Source organism: Schistocerca cancellata, chromosome 4 (assembly GCF_023864275.1).
Source record: "Schistocerca cancellata isolate TAMUIC-IGC-003103 chromosome 4, iqSchCanc2.1, whole genome shotgun sequence".
Classification (NCBI taxonomy): domain Eukaryota; kingdom Metazoa; phylum Arthropoda; class Insecta; order Orthoptera; family Acrididae; genus Schistocerca; species Schistocerca cancellata.
Window position 1 is genome coordinate 744,517,225 of NC_064629.1, and position 7,698 is coordinate 744,524,922.

A 7,698-nucleotide genomic window follows, 5' to 3' on the forward strand; every position below is an offset into this window, starting at 1 on the left:
AGCATGGAGAGCTGCATCAAACCACTCTCTGGACTGGAGACCACAACAACAACAGTATCGGCCTGCTTTATTGAACTTTATTGTAGGTGGTACATGTGCCTACAAGCATGGATAGAGCCAGGTTGAAATGGGTAATGGAGTGGATCGACAGAGCGAGAGGGAGGAGGAAAAGGGCACGGAGAGGGTTGGAGAGGAGATGCATGAGGCAGGTGGAATGTGTAGAGGGGCAGTAGGCAGGAGGAAAGGGGAAACTGGGAGGCAGAGATTGAAAGAGAGAAGGGGAGGAGAATATGGTTACAGGAAGAGGGTGGAAAATATGGTAAGAGAGAAAGAGGGGAGTGGACGAAATGGACAAAGAGACAGGAGGAGGAGATGAAGAGAGTGGGTAGGAGGAGCTAGACAGATAGAGGTGGGAGGATAAGGTGAGAAGACAGAGGGAGGAAGAAGTGGACACAGAGAGGGAGAGGAAGAGGTGTGTTCCATATATGTGTCAAACGCATATGCAAGCAAAGCCACAGGTAAAAGGCTACAATATATGTAAAGCAGACTGTAAATATGTATGTCCAGGATTTCAATCAAATCTGGCACACAAACAGCAAACTTCGTGAGTATCAGTACTGTGTGGTTTATGATCTCACACCTCCAATAGGAGCAAAAACATTGGAAACACTTTTTTGGCCCTGCCATATAGGCTGCCCTGCATGATAGGCATGTTTTGTGGGAATAGTATTGGCTACCTCGCTGTGCTGCTTTTCAGGGCACCCTACGCATCAGGAGAAAGAAACGTTTTTCGAACCCTGATGTGTAGGTTGCCCTGCGTGACTGGTTGTGTTTTGGAGGAGTATCAGCTGCCTTGCTGGGCAACCTAGACGTAGGGTCAAAAAACTGTTTTTAAATCCGTGGCGTGTAGGGTGCCCAACATGAAAAGCATGTTGTGGGAGTAGTATACACCTCTTTTGCAGGAGCCACATATGTAGATGGAGTGTGGATGGGGGAAGGCTGAGGTAACTAGAGAATGGGATGGACAGAGAGAGGAGGCAGAAGCAGATGGATGGGGCAGAGAGGTGCAGGAGCGAATGCACAGAGAGAGGGGGGAGGAGGCAATAGGCAGAGAGAGAAGTGAGTCTGAAGAAGATGAACAGAGACAGAGGGATGGAGGAGATGGTCAGAGAGAAGGGAGGAAGAAGAGATGGGCAGAGAGTGGGGTGATGAGATGGGTAGAGTGGGTGGCAAGGAGATGATGGACTAAAAAGGGGCAGCAGAGGATGGATCAAGAGAGGGGGGAGGTAAAGAAGTGAACATTATATGTGTGGATATGTGTGGAATACACACACTAGAAAATCCACGGAAAAAATGTACATGGTGTACGTGGTGTTCCAAAACTATTTAATCAAATTAATATGGGAGGTAGAGAACATCAAAACAAACATATGAGTGACGTTCAATAAATGATGCCCATATTTTTTTCTCGACCGATTGCGGTTTAAAAAATTCGAAATTTGTTGCAGGATATTGTGGAATATTCCCACTTCAGCCTCTACAGTTTCATGAAGTTCACACAGGTGGCAGCACGATACATAGTCTTTAAAATGGCGTCTGTAATGGAAGTGAGTTCCAAGCAGAGAGCTGTCATTGAGTTTCTTTTGGGGCAAAACCACAGGCGCCTGCAGAATGTCTGCACAGACCTGGCAGTGAACAAAAGCATGGTGAGCGATTGGGCGAGGCATCTGTCATCACAGAAAAAAGGTCGCACAAACCTCTCTGATCTGCCACAAACTGGCCAGCTGAACACAGCTGTGACTCCCGCAATGTTGGAGTGTGTAGACACTGTCCTTGGAGATAATCGACAGATCAAAATCAAACACGTCACTGCACCATTGGGTGTTTCTGTTGGTAGTGCTGACACACTGTCCACCAGTTCAAGTATTCACAGGTCTGTGCTCACTGGGTTCCTTGCCACCTAACAGAAGACCATAAAGAGCGACGAATGACCATCTGTGCAGAACTGCTTGCGTGTTACGAGGCTAATCATGGCAGCTTTTTGTCGAAAATCGTCACAGGTAATGAACTGTGGGTTCATCAATCCAAACCTAAAACAAAACTGCAATCGATGTAGTGGCGTCTTGCCACCCCTTCAGCCGGTGAAGTCATGGCAACAGTCTTCTGGGACTCTCAAGAGGGTTTGTGTATGATAGACTCCCTCATGGTGCAACGATCAACTCTGAAGTGTGTTGTCCCACACTAGGAGATTGCAGAAACGACTTCATCGTGTTCTTCGCCATAAAAATGTAAACGAACTTCTCCTTCTCCATGACAATGCAATGCTTCACAAAAGTCTGCACACCTGAAAGAAGCTCACAAGACTCCATTGGTCTGTTCTCCCTCATCCACCGTACAGGCCAGACTCACGCATTCTGACTTTCATCTGATTGGCCCAATGAAGGATGCACTCAACAGGATGATGGGGAGATTATTGACGAAGCAAGACGTTAGCTCTGGTGTCGACTAGTAGAGCAGTACCATGTGGGCATACAGGCCCTCTCAATAGGATGACATAAGGCCATTGCATTGAACAGAGTTTATTTTGAAAAATAGGCTTTTGTAGCCATGGTGTATTGGAATCCTCAATAAAAAGAATCTATTTTCAGAAAAAAATGTTGCAGTATTTACCGAATGCCCCTTGTATTTCGATAAGGAATATTTGGTCTCTGAAGGTAACTTGTAATGTTAGGGAACATTTTGTCAGCGGTGCTGATGTAATCTGTTGTGTCGGTCTCACTGACTGGGTATGTGTACTGGTACTGTTCATAGGGTTCAAATGGCTCTAAGAACTATGGGACTTAACATCTGACGTCATCAGTCCCCTAGACTTAGAATTACTTAAACCTAACTAACCTAAGGGCATCACACACATCCATGCCCGAGGGAGGATTCGAACCTGTCACCGTAGCAGCAGAGCGGTTCTGGACTGAAGCGCCGGCCACAACGGCCGGCGTACTCGTATTCAAAACTGCTCTGTGTACAGATGGTTGGCTCTGAAGCTTGCTTGGAAACACACTGATTCATTTGCAAGCTTCACCGCCTTGCGACAATATTGGTGATTTCCTTTTAAACACGCCAATTCAGTCTCAATCATAACCAACTTGTGACTACAACAGTCAGCATGGAGTGCTTTATGATGTTGAAATTCCTTACATGCATCTGGCATATGGATCTGATTTTCTTTCACAGCTGCAGTGAAAGAAAATTAACAACTCTTTCCCAACCAACAGGTTCTACAACACCAAAAAATCGGAAGTTTCCATCACCTGCCACTTGAAACAGGCACTTTCTGTGCAATGTGCATGTTACAGGTCCAAATCAAACAGTACGATCTCCCGAATTGGAAGAACGAGATTCTGTGACATGTTGAAGATACTCCATTTACAGTAGACTATGTATTGCACACATCCTTGTATGAAATGTGTTAGATGGATAGCTGCTTCAACCTTTCCATCTTCAGTGCGTGGCAGCAGTAGCACCTCAAAATTTTCCACAACGACTCTAGTTCGCACATTAGAGTTTACAACAGATTGCCCTGCATGCCTTACTTCCAGCTGACGTCCTATACACCAGCAAGCTTTGTTTAGTCGTGGGGACTGTTTCAATATCCACAATTCACAAGTTTGTGCCTGTATGAATCCACAAGGTACTCGACCTCATGTTCATCAACAGCAGATCAGTGTTAATGTTTGGACTGGCATCCTTGATGATAGGTTGATTAGACCACTTATTCTTCCATTCCACCTTGATGGAAGGAGATGTCACATCTTTGTGAAACATGTGCTGCCAGAACTGCTGGAGGATGTACCTCTGAATGCTAGGCAAAGGATGTACTTCCAGCACGATGGGGTGCCCACCAATTTCAGCATTGCTATGAGGAATCATCTCAAAGCCATCTTCAGGAATCGAGGTATCAGCTGGGGTGGCCCTGTGGTCTGGCCACCAACATCACCCGACCTCATGTGTCTAGATTTCTTCCTCTGGGTGCATATGAAGCAGCTGGTGTATGAAATGGTTGTGGAAACCAAAGAAGACCTCGTTGCTAGAATTGCCTTCACTACTGCTATCATTGCAGACATGCCAGGAATCTTCGAACAGACACATCAGTCACTGGTCCAATGATGTACTGTGTGCATACAGGCCAGTGGTCACACATTCAAGCATTTCCTGTGAATGCCACTGCTGTAATTAGCATGCTAAACCACCTTCTGTGTAAATCCTCCTTAGAATCAGAAACTGCCATCAGGGACAATATTTACAATAAGCAGATATATTTTTTTGTGACGTTCTCTACCTCCTACATTAATCTGAACAAGTAATTTCAGAACACCCTGTATGTCAGATGTACATGTTTTGGAGAGTTGTATGCATATTCTTGAAATAATGTGTTGATTGACAAGGATGGCTATGATGTACAACATAACTACCTTGCTTTCAGTGCCAACCCCCTGCTTTTATAACCCACCATGCTGCTGAGGCAGCAAGTAGTGGGAAGAGAGTCCGCACATGCAAGTTCAAGGAATTTCTAATCTCATGTGAAATGTTTAGTTAACAAGTTTCTCCATTTCCATACTTGTTATGACATAATGCAATAGGCAAAAAGCGACTAGTAAGCAATTTGTGATAAGTCCTGACTTGTCAAGATATATATCGTATATTGATTCCACACTCCAAGGCCGGCCGCTGTGGCCGAGCGGTTCTAGGCGCTTCAGTCCGGAACCGCGCGACTGCTACGGACGCAGGTTCGAATCCTGCCTCGGGCAAGGATGTGTGTGATGTCCTTAGGTTAGTTAGGTTTAAGTAGTTCTACGTTCTAGAGGACTGATGACCTCAGATGTTAAGTCCCGTAGTGCTCAGAGCCATTTGAACCATTTAGCCACACTCCAAGGATCATGATCTCACAGGCATGTACGTTTCAGGACATGCATATTAAAAGAAAATAAAATGCAATCTCAAATAGACGTGTTGACTCCTCACTTCCGTCCTTCATGGGTACATTTGCTGGTTTGTTTAGTAATAACTACAATCTAACAATGAAATTAACTCCCAATGTCTACCTCAGGTGAGTGAGTCTTACAAGCTCTGATGACTGGGCCCAATTGCATCCCCACTAATGGTCAGGCTGCTGCTCCCTGCCTCGGCTACTAGCCAACCACCCACCACTGCCGTCACCTCTTATAGAGGTGGCCTGGCGCTATTTGCCAGGTTTTTCAAACTAATGCAAACAAAAATGTATAACTTTTTAAAGGCAAATGTTTTGTAAAAACATAAACAATGGTTTGTCTGAAGAAAAGTCATAGCAGAGGAAACTGCAGCGAACCAGATCAAACCAGTTAGAAGAAAAAGTAGAATATGAGGTGATTCAAAAGATTTTAAAACATCAACATTTATCTGCTGGAGAACGTGTGTTGCATACAGACATGACAAACTGTAATGTGTCATGAAAACATAAAATCCTGTACCACAGCATGAGTGATGGAAGAGAGAATATGTTAACAACAATGTAAAACTATCTTCTCGAAGAATTTTGACACTCTATTGATGGTCTGTGTGAATGAAATGCGTTTTGGAAACATTTTGAGGTTCTGATCCATTTCTTTGTTGACATTTTGTGGTAACACACGTATTGTGATACATTTGCACATTCCGTTTTTCGATAGTTTTTGTGACAGAAAATTCTGTGTCATGATAGGTTGACCAAACAGTATAAAAGGAGGTGAGCAGAGTATTATGTTGTCAGTAGAGAAACAACAACAGACCGGGTCAGTCAGGAGAGCAAAATGACTCTGAATGTGGACTAGTCATTGGACATCTCTGTAGTAACACTCCATCAGGAACTTTTCAACCCTTCTCAAGTTGCCCAAGATCACTGTTGTTGACGGAATCGTGAATTGGAACAACCCCATCTAAACCAAGACCAGGCAAACTTCATGTACTGATGCGTAGTGACTGCCAAGCATTGCAGAGGGTGGTTGTACAGAATCACATACACAGCACAAATCACTTGTGAGTTAAAAAGTGCTACTAGTAATCCAGCTAGCACCACGTCTATGGACAGGGAGTTAAAAAGGCTGGGATACAATAGTATAACAGTTCCTTATAAGCCATATATTTCTGTATTCAATGCTGAGTGATGCTTGAGGTGGTGTAAAGTGCAGTGCCACTAGACAGTGGATAAATGGATTTGTAATGGCAAATCATGCACTACCCTGTGATAGACCACTGGAAGGATTTAAGTTTGACAAACACCTGGAGAACAGTGCCTGTCATCTTGTGTATGTCAACATTGAAGTATATGGGAGTTGGTGTTATGGTGTGGGTGTATTTTTCGTGGTTATGTAACTAGGTAGCCTCTTTTGATGCTAGTCAATTGTCAGGAGGAGCATTACTGCAAAGGGCATTTGATTCTAAAGCATTATCTCAGGGTGAAAAAACATTAAATAAATTACTTTTTCTCTCTTAACAACATGTGGGCAGGGTGGGTTCTTCCTTGGCTCGAGTATGAGCTAGAATGAAACAGCATTTTTACATAAGATATCTTTTATTGAAAGATTTGTACAATGGTTTCCTTCCTGGATTGTTCTGGCTGGGATAGCGGCAGCTGTGTCATTTGCGAAGCCTTCTGCTGTGTGAGCGGCGGCGTCTGATTACGCCTGGCGGTGTGTATCTCATGTCGCTGTTTCGCCCAGTTGACTGGAGACACACATCGTGAGGTGGCCCGTTTAATTATTGAGAACGAATTCGTGAATCGGATGGTGATACCTTGGATGTGGCGTCCCAGTGTTTCTCTTCTCTATGCGGCCGCGTGTGTCAGCCAGCGGAGCGGCGCGGCGGGGGAAGGCCAGTGTCCTGGACTCGAACAACGGACTCCAGCTTGCCAGTCTTCGGCTGTCAGATCTTCATCACCAGCTCACAGGAGACTGCTGATGTGAGGCCGTCTCCTTCCCATCTGCACGAGTCACCCGGGTACGTAAAAATCAGTCTTCAAATACCCTCAAACTTCTGTCTTCTGGCGGCGAGGTTGCTGCTTGCTATTCCATTACAGCGGCGGACTTGGTGCTTCTGTGTACGATGTAGTCTCTTCCTGCATGGCGGTCTTCAGCACCGACTGTACTGGAACTGAACTCGAACTGAAACTGAACTGAAAACTACTGTTGGGCCCACTGCGTCTCGTTACTTCAGTTCACTGGAGGCGAACGACTTCACGGTCATCGCCTCTTCTGTCACGTTGAAAAGCTTCTTGATGAATCTTCTTAACATCGGTCATTGGCTCTTGGAATGTAGGCGAGGGCCTTTGATCACATGTGACAATTGAGAAATACGTGAGCCGGTCGGGCGATGCCCTGACGGCTGAATCGACAGCTTCCGCTTATGTGGGGAGGGCGATGGCTTCTCCTGAACGTGCTGACTTGCAAGCGCCGGCCGTTGCCACTGCAACTCTGCCCTCTGTTTGCCAGTGTGTAACTGTTCTAAACTAAATTTAGTTTTTCATTTATTTTCTATTTTCTACCTCACTTCACATTGATTTTACTAATTTATTTACCTATCTTAAGTACCACTCAACATTCCTCCACTCTTCAGAGAAATTCGCCCTCGAATTTACCACTCGACTTTCCTTCACTCTTCACTCGGCAAAAGCACTAACACAAGCAATGA